Below are 25,952 nucleotides of genomic sequence, written 5' to 3'. Positions count from 1 at the left end.
GACTGCCAATGAAAGTAATAACTGCTTCAGGGCCAGGAAGAATTCGGAGGCTCTGAAAGAGATCAAGTAGGGTTAGGACAAGACATCTGAAATATGAGTGGAGCAGGAAGTGCGGGGCCCCCGAATCAAAATTTTACTGCCCCCCCCCCCACACCGCATTTTAGCATGGGAATGCATGTGTACACTTCATAATGCAAATAACAGCACTTAACTTATACTATCATTAAAGACACCCGCATACTATTTGCCATTTATAGGCTGCGACCTTTGTTTATTGGGGTTTACAAAACATGACCCAGATTATAATAAACCAATATTAACCAAGCATAAACTTCACTTAAAGAAAACCTGAACTGAAAATGAAAAGTCAAAATAAACATACACAAGTCCCACTTACCTCCCGTGTAGTCTACTCCTCAGTGTCTTTCTCCTCTCCCGCGTCCTGTTTGTTCACTGTGATCAAGGGGACTTTCCGTCCTCCATTTTGAAAATGGCCATTACCCCCTAACAGCTTCCTGGTCAGCACACAGGCCTGGTGCACACCAAAAACCGCTAGCAGATCCGCAAAATGCTAGCAGATTTTGAAACGCTTTTTCTTCTTTTTCTGTAGCGTTTCAGCTAGCATTTTGCGGTTTTGTGAAGCGTTTTTGGTGTAGTAGATTTCATGTATTGTTACAGTAAAGCTGTTACTGAACAGCTACTGTAACAAAAAACGCCTGGAAAACCGCTCTGAAGTGCCGTATTTCAGAGCGGTTTGCGTTTTTCCTATACTTAACATTGAGGCAGAAACGCCTCCGCAATCCAAAATCTGCAGCAACCCGGGAGTATGCGTTTCTGCAAAATGCCTCCCGCTCTGGTGTGCACCAGCCCATTAAAATACATTACCCAAGCATATCCGCAGCCGCAAGCGGATCGCAAACCGCAGCAGAACCGCTCTGGTGTGCACTAGGCCACAGTTAAACTGTAACATCGCCCACTTGAGCCATAGGAAAACATGGACATTACTTGGTACATCAGTTTTCCTCTCAGCTATAACTGACAGCAACTGATATATAACTGACAGCAACTGATATATTTCAGATCTGACAAAATATTGTCAGAACTGGAAGGGATAATTGTCAGAAGAAAATGGTGAGCTTCTGAGAGGAACTGATGGCGAGGTAACTATGTAATGTTCATTTGATGTTACTTCATGTGTTTATTTTAAATATTTTTACTCAGTACAGGTTCTCTTTAAACTGCTTGGTCACATGACTTAAGCAACCATCAGAAGTTACCACTATATTTCACACCAACTGCTTGGCCACATGACTTAAGCAACCACCCTAAGTTACCACCATACTTCACACTAAGTGGCTGGTCACATGACGCAAGCAACCATTAGAAGTTACTACCATACCTCACACCAATTGCTTGGTCACATGACTCAACAACCATCAGAAGTTATCCAGTGCTGGGCCGAAATTACGCATGAGCGTAATTACGCATCGTAATTCAATGTAAATTTACGCGTAAGCGTTACTCGTAACTTACGGTCTTACGCGTAATTATTTACGCGTAAGACCGTAAGTGGTATCGTAATTACACTGTCTACCGTAATTGCTAGGCATGCGTAATTTTACGAACACTTACGCGTAATTTTACGCGTAATTACTAACGTAAAATCTCCCATTTTCTAAGAGTAGCCAATCAGTCAACATCCTAAGCAACCAATAGTATCTTCTCCCGCCCTTCAGTATAAGCGTACGTTTTGACGCATACGAATGATATGTACGCCATAACTGTCACATTGACGGCTATTGCGTACATATCGTCCGCATGCGTCAAAAAATACGCATTAATGGGTATTACGGCACTACGCGTAACATCGTAGTGTAAGCGCCTTCATTACGGTATCCTTACGTGTAATTGCGTAAGTTTACGCGTAATTACAGTGATGTACCGTAGATAATTTCCTTCGCCGTAACCGTAATTGCGTAATGCGTAATAGCGTAAAATTACGCGTAATGATCCGTAAGCGTAGATTTTTCCATTACGAGCAGCACTGAAGTTATCACCATACTTCCCATCTTGTGCTTGGTCCCATGACTCAAGCAACCACCATCAAATTCACCTTCAGGATCATCACACTTCAGTGGGGGACAAAAAACAACACTGTCCTCCCACTTTGGCGTGAGACCCCACAATTTGCTGCACATGGGAGGAAAGCAGTAAGCAGAAAAGTCGGCAGCGTGGAGCCATTGACTTTAACGCAGTTTCGCGAAACGTTCATGGAACAGTCAAAAGTTCAACTAAAATCTTGCGAGCTCGCCAGCAAAACTTTGGCTCCTCCCTATTACTCATAGGCTAAAGTTATGGTTATTATTAGGGTTAATGTTAAGCTATTATTATTTTTTATTTATATATTGCATCAACAGCTTCAACATCTTCTGTAGACAGTAGAAAACAAATAGCAAGGAACATAGAAAACTCTGTACAATGAGGACATCCAGCAATACAAATACAATAGTTGATGTGCGATTTGAGACATCACCAATACTACTGCATGATTAAAGTCAACTCTAAAGGTGCCCATAGCTTACTCGACTTTCAGGCCGATTGACCATCAGATTCCATAAGTATATGTACCTATCCTCTCTTTCTTCTTCTTAAAGGACCCCCGAGGTGAGAAATAAAAGCAACCTACCTGGGGCTTCTTCCGGCCCCTAGAAGTCTTGTGGTCGCTTACCACAGATTCGGTGCTCCCCAGTGTACCGCTGGCCACCCGTAAAGCTCATCGCTTCTGCACATGCATTGGTGCGCATGGCTTCCTGCGCGCTCACAACACCGCACGAGCATGATGACATGGGCACATTCGTACGTGGGCGGCCATGCACACCCAAGCATGCTCAGAAGTGCCAGCCTGCCAACAGGTTGACAAGTTCTATTGGCAACCAGCGGGGAGCACTGGAGTGAGGTCCTTTAAGAAGAAGAAAGAGAGGATAGGCACATAATACATGGGGAGGGATGCTCATATTGCAATTACACTTTCAAGCCTCAAGTTGGCGTTCTATCATTCCATGGTGGGGTTCACTGATTACATTACACATGGGGGTTGCTAGTTTGGGGGCGGGGGGGGGGAGTTGAGGGTCAGGACACCTTGGAGAAAGAATGAGTTAAGGGGCCCATACACCTAACGATTTTCCCGCCGAAATACGGCCGTTTCGATCACAGTGATGAAAACGGGCGTGAAATCGCCGCGCACACCGCTGACAGAACGATGGATTTCCGTCCAAAATCCATCGTTCCCGTCGACTCCCGTCGATCCATCCGTGCGGAAGATTTTTCTCGGTCGCCGGCGGGTCGGGAGTGCGTCGATAGCGGCGTTCGAATGCCCGACGACCGACGCAATACAGCGGGTATACATTACCTACTCCGCCGGCGCGAGTCCCCTGGTCCACCGCTGTCTTCTTCGCCTGGTCCCGGCATCTTCTCCGCATCAGCTTCCGCATCCCGGCATCCGGCATAACTTCCTGTGTCACTGCAGTGACAGCGGAAGTACAAATAGAGGGCGCTCTATTTGAACTTCCGCTGTCACCGGAGTGACAGAAAGTTATACACGGATGCCAGCCGGGAGCCGATGCGGAGAAGATGCCGGGACCAGGCGGAGAAGACAGCGGTGGACCAGGGGACTCGCGCCGGCTGGAACAGGTAATGTATGCGGGGGAGGGGGGGCAGCAGCGGCAGCTCCACAGAATGTGATCAGTTTCTGGCTGAAATCGATTCACAATCTATTTGCAGTAAAGGTGGCCATACGATCCCTCTCTGATCAGATTCGATCAGAGTAGGGTCTATCTTTTGGTCGAATCTGATGGCAAATCGACCAGTGCATAGCCACCATAACAATGTCCAGAGGTCCTGGTGGAGGTGGTCCTGAAGCGGCAACCCAACCAGAGTAGGTTGAGGTAGCAGTGGCCAGGGTGAGAGGGATCTTTTGCAATCTTGATTACAATCTGGAGGAATACAAGAGTTCCAGAGATAGGAGAGGGGTTACAATGATTTCCTCAGTGGCTTTGATGACTCTCGGTGAGAATCTTGTGTTTGTTTCTAGCAGAGGCGCCTGCATACGATACGGTGATAAAAAACAGGGAATCGACTAGATGGTAAATAATGAAGTATTTTTAGGAAACATGAAATGATACACAGTAGGTGGTCTCTGAAAACTCACCCAAGTAAAGTTTACTTTTTTCTCCTTATTTCGAAATAATGGAACGTTGGTGTCTTTCTTGTACGTTCTCCTCGACTTGTTTCCATCTACTGTATATCAAGAAAAGTACCTGAGAAAAAAGAGGTCTAGCAGTCATATACATGTGAAAGGACCCAAGCTGCCACTTGGAATGGGGCCACTCCTTCTTCTCAGCATGCCATGGGTATCAGTGGTGGGAGTTGGTGCAGACCCAGCATGGTTCCCATTATCTTCCAGCCTGGTGTGTGCGGACAACAAAGTCATCTGCTCATCTGCTTTAGGAACTGTAGCCAATCTGCATATGGTAATCCCTCCCAGCTCCAGGAACTAGAGCCTCCTACTCTCTGGATGATCATGGAGGAGATGGTCTTTGTGGTGATATCTTGGCCAACAATTTAACTATTGTTCAGCTGCTTCAGGATCTGGCCAAGGTGATGATTGACAAGGAGGGACAAACAAGACCATTGTACTCCTACTTACCTACCTGCTGGACGCCGCCCCATTGTCCCTCCTGTGTACACTTCTCGGTTAAGGCTTTTTGGCACACCGGATTTCTAAGGCTAGGTTTACACTACAAGGGTACGTTCTCAGCTTATCCTGAGCAGATACGTTTTGCTTCATCACAGTGTCTGGAGAGATAGTCACTCCTACTACACCTTTGCATCCGGTCTGCTACAGAAATCGTCATTGCCGTCATTAAGGTCCTCTCATGCCACTGTCCCCGCCTCCCGTTCACTTCTGGAGTTTCCAACTTTAAAGTCGGTAAACCACTGCGCCTGAGAGGCCGTGTCCTTGCTCCCGTTGATGTCACCAGGAGCGTACTGCGCAGGCACAGACTGTACTGGGCCTGTGCAATACACTCCTGGTGACGTCAGTGGGAGCGAGGGCCCGGCCGCGCAGTTTAAATGGTTTTATGACTTTAAAGTCGGAAATTCCAGAAGTGAACCAGAAGCGGGACCGGAGCATCGGTGAGTGGCTGCGTGGGCACAGGATGGGCTTGATTCACAAAGCGGTGCTAACCTACTTAGCACGTCTAAAGTCTTTAGACGTGCTAACCAGGGTGCTAAGTAGGTTAGCACCGGATTTCTCAATCAGATCGCGCGCAAAGTTTTGCGCGCAAAGTCCCATAGGCTTTAATGGGCACTTCGCGCGGAGCGCCCTGAGCTCTGTGCAGTGCGCGCGTAAAGTTTTGCACGCATAAAGTTTTGCGCGTGAAAAGCTCGTTTAGACGTGCTAAGGGGGTTTTCACAGTCGTGCTAACAGTTAGCACCGCTTTATGAATCAAGCCCGATGTCTGCGGGGGACCATTAGAAGTCCCGAGTAAGTTCAACTCTTTTTCCCCCGACCCCCCTACAGTATTCCTTTAAGTTTAGTAAAATATCATTAATAATATATACCAATCTTTTATTATGATAATTTACACTACTTACACTTTAAAAACAAAGAATATCGGTAGATATTGATTATAATCAGCGCAGCGTAATATGTTGGCGCTTTATAAATACAATAAATAATATTAATAGTTGTAGTAACCAAAATCGGCACCCATTTTTCCTCACGCCTCTATTTAATTCACGCCTAGTCTTTCTTTACTGTACAGCACATGTAATGTGTTGGCGTTTTATAAACTGCCGATGATAATACGAACACTGCAGACTGCTGTCGCTAGCTACAACGCAGATCCACGTAACCGCTAACCGCTCCCAGGTAATGATCTGTGGCTAATCAGAGGAACTAATAGATGGCATCTGTTGCCTGTCACACGCAGCATTTGGCACCGTTGGCCATTTCAGACTCGAGAAAGCTGATTCCGCATTAATGGCGAAGCCGTAGGTGGCGGCCCATCGCTGCTCGCTGGCCACTTATCCCATCAGGACTCTCTTCCCATCTGTTGAATTATTCCTCGTCTCTGGAAATCCCATCATCCCTCTGTAATCTCTCACCAGCTCCTCCGCTGGAGGACGGCCAGATTCATTTTATTAGTGAATAGCCTATTAAAGAGGACCTGAACTCAGAACTTCCACTCGAATCTAAAAGATACGCCACAGCATAATAACCTTTAAAGGACCACTATCGGGGAACATTGTAATATTTAAACTACATGAAAACGCTTAAATACAAAGTAAGTTTCTTCTATGTTGCTGTCTCTTACAGTAGGTAGAACAAATATGACAGAACTGACAGGTTTTGGACTAGGCCATTTTCTCATGGGGGATTCTTAAGGTTTGCTGTATTTTTTAACCACTTAAGGTCCACAGACTTTACCCCTCCAGACTTTACCCCTCGCTGCAGGGCCATACAACTCAGCACACAAGTGATCCCTCCCCCTTCCTTTTCTGCCCACCAACAGAGCTCTCTGTTGGTGGGCTCTGATCCCTGACGCCCTGTTTGTTTAATTTTTATTGTTTTTTTTTCTTCTTGTAAATACATTTTGCTATTTCTTCTTTAATTTTATACCAATCCCTTCCCCCGCCAGCCTATCACATCCGATCACTCTTCTGCCTCACAGGGGGACAGCCGTGTCATACAGAGCTCCGTCATTCATGCGGAGATGCATGTGCAGCGACGCGCACGATCTCCTGCAAAACCCCGCCGTAGAACTTCACGCCAATTGGTGTTGAGCGTTACTGGGGCTGCTGCCGTGTCCACGCCAACTGGCGTGGAGCGGTCGTAAGATAGTTAAAGCACTTAGTTAAAGTGTACCAGAGACAAGTCTAACTAAAAGTTTTATACACACCTGGGGCTTCCTCCAGCCTGATCTGCGCGGATCGCTCCCATGCCACCGTCCTCAGTCTTCTCCTGCACTGGTATCGGGTCCCGTCACTTCAGCCAGTCGTGGTTAGTCTGCGCAAGAGAAGTGCGCCCTCTACATATACATATACGAGTGGCTGAAGTTGCGGGACCTGGTACCAGAGTAGGAGAAGGCTGAGGACGGCGGCGTGGGAGCGATCCGTGCGCATGGGGCTGGAGGAAGCCCCAGCTATGTATAAAACATTCAGTTAGACTCGTCTCTGGTTTCCTTAACCCCCTTGCCGTTACAATTCTGGCGGCAAGGGGGCAGCGCAGCACTTTTTTTTTTAACTTTTTTTTTTTTAAAGCATCTCCCTATCCACTCTGATCGCCTTCGGCAATCAGAGTAAGCAGGAAATCCCGTTCAGAACGGGATTTCCTGCTGGGCTTCCCCGGTCGCCATGGCAACCGGGCGGGATGACATCACCGACGTCATGGACGTCGGGACGTCAGAGGGAATCCCGATCCACCCCTCAGCGCTGCCTGGCACTGATTGGCCAGGCTGTGCAAGGGGTCTGGAGGGGGGGGGGGGGGGCTGCGCGGCGGGTAACAGCGAATCGGCGGCGAGCGGAAACTGCACGCAGCTAGCAAAGTGCTTGCTGCGTGCAGTAAAAAAATATTTTTTTAAACGGCCCAGCGGGGCCGGAGAAATCCTCCTACGCAGGTTAAACCGAGCTGAGCTCGGGATAACCGGCAAGGAGGTTAAACCACATTTGATCAGTCCAACTGCTAGAATAGTGTGCAAACAGGCTGGGAGGGTGGCATGCAACTTTTTATAGATCCTTTCCAGGGAGTGTTTTTGTAGAGAATACATTAAATACTGAGAATCCCCCATGAAGAGATGGACTAGTCCAAAACCTGGTCATTTCTGTCAGATCTCTATTAACTACTGTAAGTGACGGCAACATAGGAGAAAAGCAATTTACAGCTCATTTTACTCTGGAAGAAACGTTTTTGTTTGCGTGTACATGCAGTTTAAATGTTATCATTTTTCGGGATAGTGGACCTTTACAGAAAAACATTTCTTTGTTACCGCTGATACAAATGCTAAAATAAATCCCCAGTGTGTCTACTTCCTGCTTTTATGGAAGCAGACATATTGTTAACATTTCGAATGAGCTTATCTGCTGTGGCAGTCAGGTAACACGGGGAGAGATCACATAACAACTTGTGATTAGGCACAGATGAGGGAGAATTAGACAGGCTCTCTAAATACATACAGGGTGCATTTTTCTGCTTTCCTTCTGTCCTGTGCAAGAGTTCAGGGAGGGTCGGTTCTAGACGTTTTGCTGCCTAAGGCAAACTTGTGAGGATGCGCATGATGAAACACTGCTGCCGCCTCCCCCCTCCTCACTCACTGTCAGACTCCTCACACAGCACAACAAGCTGCTTTTCCCCAATGCTGCTCTCCTGCCTCCCCCTCCTCACTCACTGCCAGACTCCTCACACAGCACAACAAGCTGCTTTTCCCCAGTGATGCTCTCCTGCCTCCCCCCCAGGGCCGGGCCGAGGCATAGGCTGGAGAGGCTCCAGCCTCAGGGCGCAGTGTAGGAGGGGGCGCACAATTCATTCAGCTGTCATTCCTAATTGTGTATGAAGCAGAAAGAAATAAGAAAAGGGGATGCATAGCAGTAACTGCAAGCCAGATAACTAGAGATTAAGGTGTTGGGGAGGTTGTGGGCCCTGTGACCCTCTTAGTCTAACAGAAATCAGTGAGTGACAGCTGGGGTGGGAGGGGTGGAGGGGCGCACTTTGGTGTCTCAGCCTTGGGTGCTGGCGGACCTTGTCCCGGCTCTGCCCTCCTCACTCACTGTCAGACCCCTCACACAGCACATCAAGCTGCTTTTCCCCAATGCTGCTCTCCTGCCTCCCCCTCCTCACTCACTGTCAGACTCCTCACACAGCACATCAAGCTGCTTTTTCCCAATGCTGCTCTCCTGCCTCCCCCCTCCTCCCTCACTGCCAGACTCCTCACACAGCACAACAAGCTGCTTTTCCCCAGTAATGCTTTCCTGCCTCCCCCCTCCTCACTCACTGTCGGACTCCTCACACAGCATAACAAGCTGCTTTTTCCCAATGATGCTCTCCTGCCTCCCCCCTCCTCACTCACTGTCAGACTCCTCACACAGCACAATAAGCTGCTTTTTCCCAATGATGCTCTCCTGCCTCCCCCCTCCTCACTCACTGTCAGACTCCTCTCACAGCACAACAAGCTGCTTTTCCCTAATGCTGCTCTCCTGCCTCCCCCTCCTCACTCACTGTCACACTCCTCACACAGCACAACAAGCTGCTTTTCCCCAATGGTGACCTCTTCACCTTTCTCTCCTCCCGCTTCTCCTCCTACTCTGACTGCATGCAGTTAGTGTAAACACAGTACAAACATGCCGTCCCTGTAATCTCTGTGCCTGATGCAAATGTTTCACCTTGCATCATGAGAGAACCGGCCCAGAGCTCAGGTCCGCTTTAAGACATGCGCCAGTCCTGGAAGCTGAAGGTTCTGCGATTCCTGGAATCCGACAGGTTACCCTGGTCCCTCTGCCAGCAGACGCGGCACCCCCAAGCCATGGCGCTCAGTCTTATGTCATCGGTAGCATGTTTGGCTGGGCCGGCGGTGTCTGACAATCAGGAGAAGAGGAAAGTACAGTGTATTCTTTCATTGTTCAGTCACTGCGAGTCTCTTTACTATAAAGCAGCACTACCTGAGCCTGTAGACCGCAGGATTTCATTGCACTGTTCAGAGGAAAGGCAACAGGAACTCCACTTAAGACAAAGAGGCCCTGTGTTTTTTTCAATACAATGAACAAAGCAGCCAATCAAACCGCTCAACTGTATTTTCGTTTGGCAGGGAGTAACTTTATGGCTCACTACTTGAAGTACACTTGTTGCAAAAAAAGGCATTTGTAAATTATATCACTATTACAGTGGCGTAGCTGAGGAGTTAGGGGCCCCAGAGCAAGTCTTACATTGGGCCCCCTAAAGAGGAACTGTCGCGAAAATCTTAAAATTTAAAACACATACAAATAAGAAGTACGGTTCATCCTGAGTAAAATGAGCCATAAATTACTTTTCTCCCATGTTGCTGTCACTTACAGTAAGTATTAAATATCTGCACTGCTGTATTCTGTATTGTAGATACAGCCTGATGGTTGTCACACACTGTCGAAAGCAGACTTAAAGAGGAACTCCAGTGAAAATAGTGTAATAAGCGAAAAGCGCTTAATTATTACAATAATTATGTATAAATGATTTAGTCCGTGTTTGCCTATTGTAAAATCTTTCCTTTCCCTGATTTACATTCTGACATTTATCACATGCTGACATTTTTACTGCTGGCAGGTGATGTCACTGGAAGTAGCTGCTGCTTTTTTTGGCAGTTGGAAACAGCTGTAAACAGCTATTTCCCACAATGCAATGAGGTTCACAGACAGGAAACTGCCAGGACCATGGTCCTGACATCACCCTGTGGGAGGGGTTTCACCACAATATCAGCCATACAGCGCCCCCTGATGATCCGTTTGTGAAAAGGTAAAGATTTCTCATGGGAAAGGAGGTATCAGCTACTGATTGGGATGAAGATAAATTCTTGGTTACGGTTTCTCTTCAAGCTGAGTACCCGTGGCCAGATGGTGGTTTTCCACCGACAAACGGTCATTCCTATCCCATCTGGACAAATCTGCAAGCATCTTTGGTGCCATCATAAACAAACGATCATGTAAGCGATCCTTTACACGATCGTGGCAACACACGCAACAGTCAGTGAGAATTGGAACGATCCTTTGCAATCAATCAAAAGTGAACAATTGCTGTGGGGGCGTGCATTTTGAAACATCGTTTTTAACAAATTTTCGATAAATGATGTTGCATGATAGCATGAAAAACTTGTTTGTCGCTAAAAATTGTTACAAAAAAATGGTGGAGTGGATTATGGACTCTTACGTTCATACGCATGCGCCTTTGCAAAAACACAGATGCACTTGCGTTCACATTTCTTCATCAATACAAATTTATAAATGTGTTTTTTTCCTCCTAAAAAGGGGTATCGCAATGCGTGCACGTGCAGTTTCATGAAAATGTGCAACACGCCCCATAGTATGCATGTTTCAGTTGGACTGTATAGAAAAATGTGCGCATGAGCGATTTTGTGAAAAGGTATGGGATGTAAAAAAACAACAGACACATATCATGAAAAAGGGCCACACAATGATTCTTTAATTAGAGTTCCTCTGATTTCCTGCCTCTACTAGTAATCACAGCGTGCAATCACCTGGCCGCCCAGAACCCCCCGTCCCCGGCGACCGCGGACTACAGGAAATCTGCACGCCGATCTCACTGATGGACCCCCTCTGTCATCGGGGCACAGCTGAGATATAATAATATACTAGACTGATCTAACACATACACACAGAGATGGCTTGTAGATTAGACCAGACACTGGGGGAGGTAATGAGCAGGTGAGTAATGATGTCTTAATAATAAATAAAAAGCCATTTTCTATTGTGTAACACAAAGTTCCGCCTTGCTCACCATTAATCATCCCTATTCTTAATGTGCCCGGTACACGACCTCCCCGACCTTCCTCTGGAGACTCTGATACTTAAAAGCAGAATTTCAGTTTTGCTAAGAATGCTCATCCGTAGAAAAGACGCAGAGCGCGAAAATAAGTCGCTGCGATTGGAGCTGCCACTGATTGCGGCTGGATGCCCGAGAGGTGTGTGTGGGGAGCAGCGCCAACCAGAGCCGGGACAAGGTCCTCCAGCACCCAAGGCTCAGACACCAAAGTGCGCCCCTCCATCCCTCCAACCCCACCGTCACACGCTGATTGCTATTAGACTAAGAGGTGCCCCAGGGCCCACAACACCTTCATCTCTAGTTATCTGGCTTGCAGTCACTGCCATGTATCCCCTTTTCTTATTTCTCTCTGCTTCAAAGCCATAGGGAAATGATAGCTGAGTGAGTTGTGCGCCCCCCTCCTACACTGCGCCCTGAGGCTGGAGCCTCTCTCGCCTCTGCCTCGGCCCCGCCCTGCACCCAACTCCTACACTGTGCCCTGAGGCTGGAGCCTCTCTCGCCCCTGCCTCAGCACGGCCCTGCACCCGACTCCTACACTGCGTCCTGAGGCTGGAGCCTCTCTCGCCTCTGCCTCGGCCCCGCCCTGCACCCGACTCCTACACTGTGCCCTGAGGCTGGAGCCTCTCTCGCCCGTGCCTCAGCACGGCCCTGCACCCGACTCCTACACTGCGTCCTGAGGCTGGAGCCTCTCTCGCCTCTGCCTCGGCCCCGCCCTGCACCCGACTCCTACACTGCGCCCTGAGGCTGGAGCCTCTCTCGCTTCTGCCTCAGCACGGCCCTGGTGCCAACCTACAATGCAGTCCGGCCTGTTGCTGTGCCCACCCACCGCGGAACCGTGCCTACCGCACTGCTTGCCTCTTTGCCCAGAGCCCTCGCTGGCCGCAAAGACAGCAAAGCACAAGACGCTAAAATGTCCTCATACACACCAGCTGAACTAGAGGCATCCGTTTGGGCAGATAAATCTTTCTGGGACGGCAGCACGGTGGCGTACTGGTTAACAATCTCGTCTTGTAGCACTGGGCCCCCTCTTCCTATCTCAGCCAGGCCACTATCTGCTCAGAGTTTGTATGTTCTCCCCGTGTCTGTGTGGGTTTCCTCTGGGTACTTTTATTTCCTCCCACATTCCAAAGGCATTCAGATAATTAGCTTACCTCTAAAAACTGGCCCTAGACTATGATGGACATATGACTATGGTAAGGATCAGATTGAGACATAGTCCCCGACTGTCCCTGTTTTGGCGGAACAGTCCCTCTTCGGGAGCCCTGTCCCTCTGTCCCTCTTTCCCCCTCATTTCCCCCTCTTTCAGGACTTTGTCCCTCTTTCTATGTAATTATATATTTCTCTACTAAAAATGTGTTTGATTGACTCTAAACTTTATTCCCAACCTTTAAATTGATATATTACTCATTTTAAAGTGTTACTATGAAGGAAAATGAACCAGGATAGAAAGGACCAGTGTGATTTGAATTATAAAACAACATATTTTTCTTATGAAATGTTTATGGTATGTGTGACTAGGGGTCTGGCGGGGGCGTGATCAGGGGTTTGGCAGGGGCGTGGCTTAAGTGTCCCTCTTTCTCATCTCAAAAAGTTGGGAGGTATGTTGTTAGCCCCTCTGAGGGACAATTAGTGACATGAATATACACTCTGTAAAAAAAACGTGGAAGATGTCAAGTGGTCCAGCAGAGAATTGTGGACTGGTCCCCCCACCCCCAGGATTGGGGAGCCCCCTTCTGTTCGAAATGCAGAGCGGCAGCAGAGCATTTCACACTGGCTCCTTCCAGTGGTGGGACAAGTCCTCTTCATTCCCCTTCACTCCTCTTAAGTTTACATGCGGCGTGCAACCAGGGCTGGACTTCTGGGCCACCAGATGGCTACCTTTAGGGAAGGACCTACAGGGGAGGATAAAGATTTGGCGCTGGAGTGGGGCCTGGAGAGGTCAATCACTACTGCAGGCTGCTCTGCTCCACTCGCCCGCGCCTGCTGAGATCTGCACACAAGGTGGGTGCAGCCCGACCAGGTCTGTGTGCTGGCAGCCAGCATATTGGGCAGCTAACTGCTGGAGTGTCAGCCTCCCCTTCTCTCCTGCCGCTCTAGGCCCTGGCCTTTGTGGCCTATCCACAACCCAGCCCTGTGCAGCTTCCGTCCCTGTCATTTGACAGGGATGAATGCCGCATGGTGATTGGCTGTATGGCGCTTGTACACTGAAGAGGTGTGAAGAGGATTGAGGAAGAATGAAATGAGTAAACCACCTCACCACCATCACTACCACCACTCTGCAATGGCATTGGTTGTGAGGGCTATTGTTAATACCTTGATTCTGCAAGCCAAGCTCTGTGGTACCAGACAATGTGCCCATGTTACAAATGAATGGAGACTGTGTATTGTGTGTTGTCACATGCTTTTTTTAAAAAAGAAATAATCTGTTGAAATGTATTGCATGCGCATCAGATTGGATTCTTTGTGAATTTAGACTGGCCAAAGAATATAATATGCAGAACCCAAATCCCTACTTTTAAATCTGACACAGGTTTTGGACTAGTCCATCTCCTTGTGGGGGATTCTCAGGGTTTTCTTTGTTTTCAAAGGCATTTCCTGAATGGCAGTTGATAAGTCTAACTGCCAAAAATAGTGTGTAAACTGCCGTTCAGGAAACACTTTTGAAAACAAAGAAAACTTTAAGAATCCCTCGTGAGGAAATGGACTGGTCCAAAACATGTAGCTTTTTTTCTGATTTTAACTGCTTACTTTTTTTTGTTTGCTAGAGTGGTCCTTTAAATGGTGAGACACACCTGTCTCCCCTATTTAGTTATACTTTCTTGCCTCTTTGAGCCAAAGTTGTGATGTTGAGTAGGACCTTGATTTGCTGCAAGGTTTTGCGAGAGTAGAATTTCACTTTAATATGCTGCCTGTGTATGATTTCATTATCATTTCTAAGAAAAAAGCACACACACACACACACACACACACACACACACACACACACACACACACACCGCTCACATACCACACACACCACACACACACACACACACACACACACACACACACACACACACACACACACACCGCACACATACCACACACACACACACACACACACACACACACACACACACCACACACCACACACACACACACACACACACAGTACACACACACACACACACCGCACACACACCGCACACACACCACACACACACCACACACACACCACACACACACCACACACACACACACACACACACACACACACACACACACACACACACACACACACACACACACACACACACACACACACACACACACACACACACACACACACACACACACACACACACACACACACACACACACTGTACACACACACACACACACACACACACTCGCTGTCTTGTGCGGAATGCCTCTTGGCAGGATTAGCTGTTTCTTTAAGACTTTTCAGCAATATTTTTCTTTAGGGTAAACATATCAGAACAGGTCTGACATATTTAAAAAAACTGCTCTATTGTACCTTTGTTTAATTTTGCATGACATCTACTGTATGACAGGCGTGGGTGTAAAATATACAGTAAAGGAGGGACATCTATGTGTTTGGCTCGCTGCCCTGAAATACGATTTAATTGCAGAGCTCCACCAAAACCCAGGGGGTTAAAAGCAGGCCAACTGAGCACGCCAAGTACTGTGCTACTGCACAGCTGCCTATCAGAGCGAGAGGGCCCAAAGTGTGCAGCTAAGTGCAACAATTGGACACATGGTTAGCCTTTGGGCTAGCGATGCATTTTGTTGCTAAGGAGAGGGGAGGAGCAACGAAGAGCGGAGCATGATGGAAAGGCTTTCTGCGAACAATGTGATTGGGGCTTCTTGGTTGTTGGCATGCCGGCGCAGTCCGCTCCGGCCCACGTGGCGGTGATTGACAGCGTCGCTCGCACAGGCGCAGTACAGAGCGATCGCTGGGGACCGGGATGGAGCTCTGGCGAACGGCTGCGCGCAGAGGTGCGGCGAGGGAGGTCCTGGGAGCTTGGGGCTGGAGGAAGCCCCCGGTAAGTAGCGTTTAATTTCTGTGTTTCGCCCTGATAACTCCTTTAAGCAATGTAGGGCAGCCACTGTACACACACTAGATTATTATTATTATTTAGTATTAATAAGGATCAGAAGCACAGCTAGGCAACTGGTATTCTATTGACATGAAATAAAAATGGCAGCATATCCCTCTCACTTTATGTCCCATTTAAATCCACAGAGCTCAATGGAAGGTATAGAAAAAACGCAAAACGCTCACAGATCACTTTATCCGGCGATTATCCGGCGATTGCGTTTGTGCTTTTAAGAATAAATACATTGTTTTTATTCTTATCCGGGTCACCTCATGACTTGCGTCAGGAAGTGAAAAAACAAATCGCTCTGCAAAAGCGCTTTAAAAAAGCGCTTAACACCAAATCGTAGCGCGTAGTGGAGAGCCAGGAGGGGGGAAAAAACGTGCAAAAAAATCGAAAATCGTTGGCGTCAGCGATTTCGATTTTGGATGAGAACAAAGCCTTACTGGATGAGACATGTTACCATACATTAGCCTTCTACATAGTTAATCAATGGCTGCTCAATCGTTAGTGTGACACTGCAGGGAATGAGGACCGTACAGACAGGCTGTTTGGATAAGTTGAGCTGCTTTTCCTGTTCTATGGAAGGGGAGGGGTGATAGGCGGGGCTATGCACTGCCAAGCAGCATCCTGCTGTGCGGGTGACAACACAATGGGCTCATAGGTCGCTTCTTGGTGAGATGACGTGGAATGTAGAAGGTTTGAGAACATATATCAAATAAGGGCACCAGGAAAAAAGGGCGCAGGGTATAGCCAAAATTTTAAGATATTGTCTATAACAATTTTGTTATCATTTCTTCATCTTTATCTAAGATAGAATAATAAATAATAAATAAAGGGCAAAATATTGTCTATAACAAAGAAAAGAAAATATATTTCCAGTCGTAATGAGCATAGTAAAACATTGGTAATTATTACCGATATTTTACTCCTACAACTAAACCTAACCTTGCTCTCACACAGAACCGTTCCCCCTCTGATGCCTAACCCTAAGACCCCCCCCCCCCACCCTGCTGGTGCCTATTCCTTAGACCCGCCCTGGTAGTGTCTAACCCTACTCTCACACAGAACCCTCCCCTGGTGGTGCCTAACCCTAAGACCCCGCCCCCCCCGGTGATGCCTAACCCTAAGACCCCATGGTGATGCCTAACCCTAAAACCCCCTTTCCTGATGCCTAACCCTAAGACCCCCCTGGTGGTGCCTAATCCTAAAACCCTCTTTCCTGATGCCTAACCCTAAGACACCCCCCCCCCCGGTGGTGCCTAACCCTAAACCACCCCTCGGTATTGCCTAACTCTAAGACCCCATAGTGCTGCCTAACCCTAAAAACCTCTTTCCTGATGCCTAACCCTAAGCCCCCCCCTCTGATGGTGCCTAACCCTAAGACCTCCCCTGGTGGTGGTGCCTAACCCTAAAACCTCCCCCGGTGGTGCCTTACCCCCCCCCCCCTCGGTATTGCTTAACCCTAAGACCCCATAGTGCTGCCTAACCCTAAAACCACCTTTCCTGATGCCTAACCCTAAGACCCCACCCTCTGGTGGTGCCTAACCCTAAGACCTCCCCTGGTGGTGGTGCCTAACCCCAAAACCTCCCCTCGTGGTGCCTAACCCTCAGACCCCAACCCTCCCCCCCCCCCGCGTGGCGCATGGCACGTAACACTAAGACCCCCCCTTCCTGACGCCTAACCCTAAAACCCCCTTTCTCTGCTGCAAATAACATTAATACAGAAAACGATACATTTGTAAGATAATACATTTCAAAATGACAATTTACGAAAATTATAATTGTGAAAATGAATTTAGTTATTGAACACCCATGGGGCGCCCAAATAGTCCATAAACCCTGGGCACCCAAATTTCCTGATTCCAGTTTGAGGGGATGTTTGCACTTTTTATATTGAAGGACCTTAAACTGTCCATTGAGTTCTGAGAACTGTCAGGATTTTTTTTATAACTGTGAGCATTTCAGACATATTTTCCATTGCTCTGTAAAACCCGCTCTTACATCTTGTTTGAATTTCATCCGGCACATGCTGGTTCTGCACGCGGCGCGTTCCATACTCTGAGTCTCTTTTACGATGCATGCATGTGGGACAGGAGCTACTCAACCAGTTTTCCTCTCCCTTGAAGCCACCCCTGCGAGTTTCTCAGAAGCAGGAAATAATATACTGTCTCTGTGCTGCGCTATATTGGACTGTATGGTCATTGGCTGTGAGGCTTTGAGAGCCAGTATTGGGGCCGACACCCACACACACATGGTGGTCACATGATCCCGGTTGTCCTCTTGGATCTTCAGAAAGTCAGATGCAGCATCCCGTCACTTCCTGTTGTTCCCATTTGGAGGGGGTGTGGCTCATAATGCCCCTCACCTTCCCTCCTGCCCTGCTGTTTGCTGTGAGAGGGATGCATACCTCCTAACTTTTTTAAGAGGGACTTTTAAGCCACACCCCTGCCACACCTCTAACCACGCCCCCAGCACACCCTTAGTCACGCATTCCATAAAGATTTAAAGAGAGTCTGAAGTGAGATTAAAATCTTGCTTTTACCTTTTATTTATGTACAGCATTATGTCCAGGGATAAACCGCCGTATTCCTGTGGCAGGACGAGGGGGGTTTGGATACCTCCCAAATCCCCGGTGCTGAAATCAGGGAGCGCTTCCTGAAAGAGGCAGAGCTTTCTGCAGTAGCTCTGCCTCTACGTGCGTCAATCCCCGCTGATCGCCGCCTCTCCCCGCCCCTCTCAGTCTGCTTTCACTGAGAGGGGCGGGGGAGAGGTGGAGATCAGCGCTGATTGACGCTAATGGAGGCAGAGCTGCAGCCCTGTGATTTGGGGGGTATAAAACTCTCATTCTGCCGCGGGGATGCGGCGGTTTAGCCCTGGACATAATGCTGCACATAAATAAACGGTAAAAACAAGATTTTAAACTCACTTCAGAGTCTCTTTAATAAGAAAAATATGTTGTTATGTAATTCAAACCACACTGGTCCTTTCTATCCTGATGCATTTTCCTTCATAGTAACATTTGAATATATGAAATATATCAATTTAAAGGATGGGAATAAAGTTTAGTCAATGAAACACATTTTTTAGTAGAAAAATACATATATTTATACAGATCTGTACATCAGCCTGAAGGAGGGACAGATGAGGCAGAACGAGGGACAGAGGGACAGGGCTCCCAAAGAGGGACATTCCCTCCAAAAGAGGGACAGTTGGGAGCTATGGGGATGCATGGCCTGTAATGGCATTCACCTTCTGCTGTTCCCAGTTGTAGGGGATGTGGCTTGTACTGCCACCCGCCCTCCCTCCTGCTGTTCTAGGTTGGAGGGGGTGTGGCTTGTACTGCCACCCGCCCTCCCTCCTGCTGTTCCACTTTGGAGGGTGTGTGGCTTGTACTGCCATTCGCTCTCCCTCCTGCTGTTCCAGGTTGGAGGGGGTGTGGCTTGTACTGCCATTCGCTCTCCCTCCTGCTGTTCCAGGTTGGAGGAGGTTTGGCTTGTACTGCCATTCACCCTCCCTCCTGCTGTTTCTTCTGAGAAAATGGGCATGGTCCATGCTTATGTTTCACCTCTCTTTTGCTGTTTTTAAATCAAACCTGAAGTGAGAAAACTAGCTTCAGGTTAGATACTCCCCTATGGTGTGCAGGGGCGTGGCTTAAGTGTTCCTCTTTCTTATTTAAAAAAGTTGGGAGGTATGTTAATGTAGCACATATTTTCTAGGTATTCATTATGCCACATGCATGAATGGACCACAAGCAATTATCATTATTACAGCAGTGTCACAAATGTTCATAAGAAAAAGATGAAAACGTGTAAAACTGTAAGTGGTCAAAAAAACGCATCTTACCATTATTATTATTAACATTGGGTACCGACAAATACATGGGAATGTAGACAATATATAATATCATATATTTAAACTTTAACTTACTTAAATAACAAACACACCCACACAACCTCCAAGTTGGCATAAAATTGGCCGTGGCCTTCTTTATTGGTTATCATAAACTCAAAGAGGTCCAAATAACTTTATTAAAATATAAATATAAATATAAAACTGTCATCAACAATCAGAACAGATACCAACAGTTCATTGTGATCCACCAATACGGTTCAGACCACTTGTAATATTCAAGTTTTACCGAAAGGACCCCTTCACTAAGCTCGTCCACACTTGCGGTGTGACTTGAGGAACCAATAAAGCTTGACCACGACGAGAAGTGCTCATAGGGGAAGGGTGGGTAAGGAGCTCCCCAGACCGCTCTGGACTAAAGGCAGATTGCGCTGAGACGGACCCTTAATTTATACTCTTTACCTTGACCTGATTGGTTGCTGCAACATTGTATAAGCCCCAGCAACACCTGGCAGACTACCTTCTGCTCACCTGCCGACCAATCAGAACATGAGCTACAATTCTTTACCCCACAACCTGTACCCAGAGGCCCGGCCAATCAGCAGCATATTTACCTCACAGCTTCACCTCCATGTTAAGTCTCTGACAGGGATACCACCTAAAATATAAAGCCCTTCTAATTGCCACAGTCCCATGTAGGGGCCTATTTTATTAGGTTATTGGCCCCTCTCATGAACAGAAGGATAATCTGACCCTGACTGTGGTGCAGAGGACATGGGGCCCCTGTGCACAGGCCTATGTCTGCCCCTGACTTGGTCTAGTTCTATGGAGGGCACCTCAGTGCTGGTGAATTGGTCTAATACAAAGAAGGCAAACTTCTGTTTAGCATAACTTCTTAGTCAGGAGGCGTTTTAGTCTCTTTAAGCCCCTTACACACCCCTAGGACTTCTGCTTCACCATGAGCTTGCTGGGCAATCTGTAACTCTAATACAAAATGCAGCTGCAGTCCATTTTTATTGCTACGAGAATTCCAGCTTGCTGTGAACGTGTTTTGAATGCAGAGGGATTTTTTTGTGTGGAACTTCTTTGTACCTGTAGTACTGTAAAAAACCATCCAAACGCAAGTAGCACCACTCCAGGCATGGTTTGGCAGCTGAACCAGCCGAACCATCGTGCATTCTAGCAGGGTCTTGTCTTTGAAGAAGCGGGGTTACGTCCTGCGGAACCGGTGGACTTGTCCACCCTGTACATTGAGACGCTCACACTCTCCTGGGATTACCTACTCCTCCCTACCTCCACCCATTAGGGCAGCCCCCTCCTTCAACATCTTCAAGAAGGCCCTCAAAACTCACATTTTCACTCTGGCCTACCCCCTCACTGGTGCTATAAACCCACAGCTGAACTCTGGTCCCCTACCTTTTGTGTCCCCACCTCTCCCTCTAGATTGTAAGCCTTTGGGCAGGGTCCTCCTCCTTTTGTGTCCTACCTGACCATGCACCTCCATTACTGTGCACCGATGCCATGCATCTGAGTGAACCTAACTTGCCTAATCCCCATGCTCCCATCCAATGACTGACTAAGCATTACCTTGTACTCATACTGTGCTGTGTGATCTCCATGCTCCCATCCAATGACTGACTAAGCATTACCTGGTACTCATACTGTGCTGTGTGACCTCCATGCTCCCATCCAATGACTGACTAAGCATTACCTGGTACTCATACTGTGCTGTGTGACCTCCATGCTCCCATCCAATGACTGACTAAGCATTACCTGGTACTCATACTGTGCTGTGTGATCTCCATGCTCCCATCCAGTGACTAAGCATTACCTTGTACTCATACTGTGCTGTGTGATCTCCATGCTCCCCTCCAGTGACTAAGCATTACCTTGTACATATACTGTGCTGTGTGATCTCCATGCTGCCATCCAGTGACTAAGCATTACCTTGTACTCATACTGTGCTGTGTGATCTCCATGCTCCCATCCAGTGACTAAGCATTACCTTGTACTCATACTGTGCTGTGTGATCTCCATGCTCCCCTCCAGTGACTAAGCATTACCTTGTACATATACTGTGCTGTGTGATCTCCATGCTGCCATCCAGTGACTAAGCATTACCTGGTACTCATACTGTGCTGTGTGACCTCCATGCTCCCATCCAATGACTGACTAAGCATTACCTGGTACTCATACTGTGCTGTGTGACCTCCATGCTCCCATCCAATGACTGACTAAGCATTACCTGGTACTCATACTGTGCTGTGTGATCTCCATGCTGCCATCCAGTGACTAAGCATTACCTTGTACTCATACTGTGCTGTGTGATCTCCATGCTCCCATCCAGTGACTAAGCATTACCCTGTACTCATACTGTGCTGTGTGATCTCCATGCTCCATCCAGTGACTAAGCATTACCTTGTACTCATACTGTGCTGTGTGATCTCCATGCTCCCCTCCAGTGACTAAGCATTACCTTGTACTCATACTGTGCTGTGTGATCTCCATGCTCTCCTCCAGTGACTAAGCATTACCTTGTACTCATACTGTGCTGTGTGATCTCCATGCTCCATCCAGTGACTAAGCATTACCTTGTACTCATACTGTGCTGTGTGATCTCCATGCTCCCCTCCAGTGACTAAGCATTACCTTGTACTCATACTGTGCTGTGTGATCTCCATGCTCCCCTCCAGTGACTAAGCATTACCTTGTACTCATACTGTGCTGTGTGATCTCCATGCTCCATCCAGTGACTAAGCATTACCTTGTACTCATACTGTGCTGTGTGATCTCCATGCTCCCCTCCAGTGACTAAGCATTACCTTGTACTCATACTGTGCTGTGTGATCTCCATGCTCCATCCAGTGACTAAGCATTACCTGGTACTCATACAGTGCTGTGTGATCTCCATGCTCCATCCAGTGACTAAGCATTACCTGGTACTCATACTGTGCTGTGTGATCTCCATGCTCCCCTCCAGTGACTGACTAAGCATTACCTTGTACTCATACTGTGCTGTGTGATCTCCATGCTCCCCTCCAGTGACTAAGCATTACCTGGTACTCATACAGTGCTGTGTGATCTCCATGCTCCCCTCCAGTGACTAAGCATTACCTTGTACTCATACTGTGCTGTGTGATCTCCATGCTCCCCTCCAGTGACTAAGCATTACCTGGTACTCATACAGTGCTGTGTGATCTCCATGCTCCCATCCAGTGACTAAGCATTACCTTGTACTCATACTGTGCTGTGTGATCCCCATGCTCCATCCAGTGACTAAGCATTACCTTGTACTCATACTGTGCTGTGTGATCTCCATGCTCCATCCAGTGACTAAGCATTACCTGGTACTCATACAGTGCTGTGTGATCTCCATGCTCCCCTCCAGTGACTAAGCATTACCTTGTACTCATACTGTGCTGTGTGATCTCCATGCTCCATCCAGTGACTAAGCATTACCTTGTACTCATACTGTGCTGTGTGATCTCCATGCTCCATCCAGTGACTAAGCATTACCTGGTACTCATACAGTGCTGTGTGATCTCCATGCTCCCCTCCAGTGACTAAGCATTACCTTGTACTCATACTGTGCTGCGTGATCTCCATGCTCCATCCAGTGACTAAGCATTACCTTGTACTCATACTGTGCTGTGTGATCTCCATGCTCCCATCCAGTGACTAAGCATTACCTGGTACTCATACAGTGCTGTGTGATCTCCATGCTCCCCTCCAGTGACTAAGCATTACCTTGTACTCATACTGTGCTGTGTGATCTCCATGCTCCATCTAGTGACTAAGCATTACCTTGTACTCATACTGTGCTGTGTGATCTCCATGCTCCATCCAGTGACTAAGCATTACCTTGTACTCATACTGTGCTGTGTGATCTCCATGCTCCCATCCAGGGACTAAGCATTACCTTGTACTCATACTGTGCTGTGTGATCTGGTTTGCTTGTATTCCTGTATTGTCATATTGCTGATTGTCACCCCTAAATATTGTCTGTAACCTAATGTCCAGCGCTGCGTCATATGTTGGCGCTTTATAAATACAATAAATAAATAAATAATAATGAATAAATAATTACCTGCCAAACTTGGGTGAAGTATATATTTCCTCCTATGTCTTTCACCAGTTACTACCAGCATCATTTAATTTAGATGGCCATTGTTTATGTGTTTGTTTATTTGCACTTTAATTTATTGTGTTCACTGTTATAGCACTTTATCTGAACCCGGGTTCAAAACGCACACTGTATCTATTTGATATCAGGTGTGTGTAGATTTCAGGCCCAACCAGGTACCAACCTATACATTTATGTGGGTATCAAATACTTATGATTCCTAGAGAGTGTGGATGGTTTTAATTGCTTTTAAGGCTGGTTTCACAGTGGGACGTTACAGGCGCACGTTAGAGCAGCCTGTAACGCAGCCCACCGCACAGTACTGAAAAATCAATGGGGCTGTTCACAGTGCGGACGTTGCGTTACATTGTAACGCTGCGTCACAAGACAACGTACTGCATGCAGTACTTTGGACGCGGCTGAGCCGCGTTAGACTGTTTGCACATGCTCAGTAACGTTGGGGAGGAGCGGAGAGCGGCCAGGCACATGGCTAATTAATATGCACTGCACGTTATGACGTGCAGTGTTTACTTCCTGGAGCAGCCGCTCTGTGCGGCGATTGGCCGGCGGGACCACGTGATGCCGCATGCGCACAAGAGTGCGCATCACGGCATCACTGACGCCAGAGTGAGCTGCACAACGCGGCTCACTCTGACGTCCAGATCCAGCACCACCAGGCGTTGAGTTAGGGGGACGTTATGCGACCTTAACGCCCTCTCTAACGCAACGTCCTGGTGTGAAATTAGCCTAAATGTGTGTCTATACAACTGCTGTGTGTTTTTTGATATGATAAATAAACTTGTTATACTTTTTTGACTAAATCCTGGAGTGGTGCTGTTAATATGGGGAGACCTTTTCTTTCCTTACTGTAAAGAACCATGATACCACAAATTGTAATGCTTTAATTTTTGCTTTTCGCCTTCATGTGACAGGAACAAAATAAAATCCACAATGTGACAGAAATGCTCCTGGGGTGTCATCGAGGCTTCTTAAAGAGGGACAGGACTTCTCCAGAATCTACAGCGCAATGACAAGTGCTCTTGGCCCAGTGATGATGTCATATCACGTTCCTGTCTATAGTGAACCCAAGCAGCTAAACAGGAAGTACAGAATTTCACACAGTTGCACCATAACCACAAGAAGGTGTAAACCGCAGATTGTAAAGCAATAAAGCACTCATGCCGTGCCATATAGTATGGAAAACATCTGGTTATATAATGACTCTGGGAGGTATCAATGTATACATTACACCTTATAGTCAAACATGGCAGTCCAAGGTGATGCCTGTCTATTAGCAGATCCAGTTATTATGTGACCCTTGGACCTTCCCTGCAGTAAAACCTTATCTCAAGCTGTATCTCCCTGTTTATTGGTTGTTTATGTGTTTCAGAAAACAGGACTGTATTCAACTCAGTGGGGTCAGATCGCTCAGAGAAGCTCTTTTGCATAGATGACAAGTGAAGCTTATTTAACTCTTCCTGTACTGGAAAACAATTTGAGACTCCTTTATTTGCTACTAATGTTCTATTTCTTAGCTGTACTACACATACAATTCATTATTATTGCTTTAAAGAAAACCTGTAACTAAAAAAAGTTCCCCCGGGGGGTACTCACCTCGGGTGGGGGAAGTCTCCGAATCCTCCTGTGTCCCACGGCAGTCTCGCTGTGCCTCGCTCCGCTCAGAGATAGGCGGAAATGGCCGATCGCTGTCGGCCCACTCTACTGCGCAGGCGTAAGTCTCCTGCTCCTCCGTAGTAGAGCAGACCTGACAGATCGGCTATTTCCGTCTATTTCCGTGCTCAGAGCCGCAACAGCGCCCCCCGCTGGAGCCAGGGAAGGTAAATATAGCAAGCCTTGTCAGGCGTGTCGAGGGAGGATTCCCGGGACACTTCGGGGGAGCCAGCGCTGGACTGTCTGCAGCTACAGGGGAGGGGGTAGCCTCATTGGGACCCTGAGGCTTCCCTCTCCCGAGGTGAGTACTCCCCAGGGAAACTTTTTTTTTTGTTACAGAGTCTCTTTAAGGTACATTTTTGGGGTGGAGCCAAATAACCTATCAGTAAGTTTTTGGCATGTGGGAGGAAACCGGAAGGAAACCCACACAAACATTAGCGCTTTCTCACTTGCGGACAGAAATCAAATTCATTTTTTTTATTGAAAAATTTGATAGGAAAGAAAGAAAGAAAGAAAAAATGAAAAATGGTATGGTGTATGCCCAGTCACATTTTTTTCCAACCTCCTTCAAATATACCATAATCTAGCTGCTAAGGTGTAAAACAGCACAAACATTATTTCA

At 47.4% G+C, this 25,952-nt stretch overlaps 1 long non-coding RNA gene across 1 annotated transcript in view; it reads left to right on the top strand.

Annotated features, from left to right (window-relative positions):
* The window catches only part of LOC137571021 (uncharacterized), a 48,315-nt gene extending 23,299 nt beyond the window's left edge, over window positions 1-25,016 (top strand). The window contains exon 2 of the long non-coding RNA XR_011031287.1: window positions 24,592-25,016. This is a non-coding gene — a long non-coding RNA (uncharacterized lncRNA). The remainder of the gene's footprint in view (window positions 1-24,591) is intronic.
* Window positions 25,017-25,952: the final 936 nt, after the last annotated feature.

The sequence above is a fragment of the Hyperolius riggenbachi genome, chromosome 4 (genome assembly GCF_040937935.1).
Source record: "Hyperolius riggenbachi isolate aHypRig1 chromosome 4, aHypRig1.pri, whole genome shotgun sequence".
Lineage (NCBI taxonomy): Eukaryota > Metazoa > Chordata > Amphibia > Anura > Hyperoliidae > Hyperolius > Hyperolius riggenbachi.
Note: the sequence above shows the minus strand (reverse complement) of the source record. Positions and strands in the feature narration are given on the sequence as shown.